At 53.6% G+C, this 1,367-nt stretch overlaps 1 pseudogene; it reads right to left on the reverse strand.

Annotated features, from left to right (window-relative positions):
• Positions 1 to 552: 552 nt before the first annotated feature.
• On the reverse strand, positions 553 to 1,365 carry LOC102834042 (annotated as a pseudogene).
• Positions 1,366 to 1,367: the final 2 nt, after the last annotated feature.

A 1,367-nucleotide genomic window follows, 5' to 3' on the forward strand; every position in this document is an offset into this window, starting at 1 on the left:
GCAAAAAAAGATTATGTGATCCTCTGAGCTACAGACTGGAAGACTGTTCCAGCTTCCCGAATGCAGGAGGCTCCCTGTCCTTCCCAACTTGTGGGGGGATGGCTCTGCTCAGTCAAGGGAGAGCAAACAGGGTGTCCATCCAGAGGACAGAGGAAGATGGGACAGGCCATCAGAGGATGGTGACAGTTTAGAAGGAAGAGGCACATGTCAGCAGCCTCTGTCAATGGATGCTTCTCAAAGCTGGCTCCTTGAAGGCTGCAGCCCTAGCCACCACTGTGAGAACACACTGGTTTTGCAAGTGGTGAGCAGGTGGGCAGAAGCCTAGCAAAAACATGTGTTCACCGCCACTGGCGATTATGCAAAGTGACAATTTATTGCTTTCCTTTTCAATGAAAACCCCTTTGGAAAAACCTTTTTTCTCAAGAACCTGGGTGGGAACCTCAGGGCCTTTGTGGAGCAGAGAGCAAGTCCCTCAATCTGCTTTGCAGACCCTGATCCCACAGCTTTCTGGGGAAATGTTTGAACAGAGCTAGAAGGGTGACCACTTCTAGGTCAGAGTGCTGTGGGTTCCAGGCATGGTCCGGGGTCTGTACTTTGGCCTGCCTGGGCCAGGGCTCGCCAGCGTGCCAGGTGTGACTTGGAGGGAGGGGAGAGTTTTACCGAGCAGAGGCCTTCAGCCAGGGCCTCAGACTTTTTGGCCAGCTGGTTCTCGTTCTCCTCAGGCTGAGACAGCTGGTGGTTCAGGGCGATGGCCTCAGCTGCAAAGAGTCAGGTCCATGGTGCTGCTGTTCCTCTGGAGGACTTGCGGCATGGGGAGTCCCCTTTCTGGAGCTTGCCCCTACACCCATGGGTGCTTCAGAACCTGGGCAGCACTGAATCTCTGCTTTGCGTCTTGAACCAGGAGCTTGGAGATGAGGTCTTTGGCCTCACTGGAGATATGTGCCCAGTCTTTGTCAGGAAACTCATATTTGCCTTCCTGGATGCTCTCAAACAGCTTGTTCTGGCACACCCTGCCGACTTCTCCCCTATCCCAGCCGCAGTCAGCCCTGCAGTGACCTATGAAGGGGGGGGGGTATCCACTCAGCATGATATAGAGGACTATGCCCAGGCTCCACAGGTCACAGTGCAAAAGTGGCCTCATCAGTGAAGACCTGTACCATCTCGGGGGCCATGTATTCTGCAGAACCACATGAAGTGGTCAGCTCTGGCATGGTTATGGGGGTGCAGGAGCTACTCAGTTTCACCCCATGCCCAAGTCAAAGTCACAGATTTTCACTGGAGACACCTTTTCTGGAGACTCACACAAGATACTTTCTGGTTTCAGGTCACGGTGAGCAATGCCTTTGGTATGTAGGAAGTCAGGGGCT

This window comes from Chrysochloris asiatica, unplaced genomic scaffold (assembly GCF_000296735.1).
Source record: "Chrysochloris asiatica unplaced genomic scaffold, ChrAsi1.0 scaffold01129, whole genome shotgun sequence".
Classification (NCBI taxonomy): Eukaryota; Metazoa; Chordata; class Mammalia; order Afrosoricida; family Chrysochloridae; genus Chrysochloris; species Chrysochloris asiatica.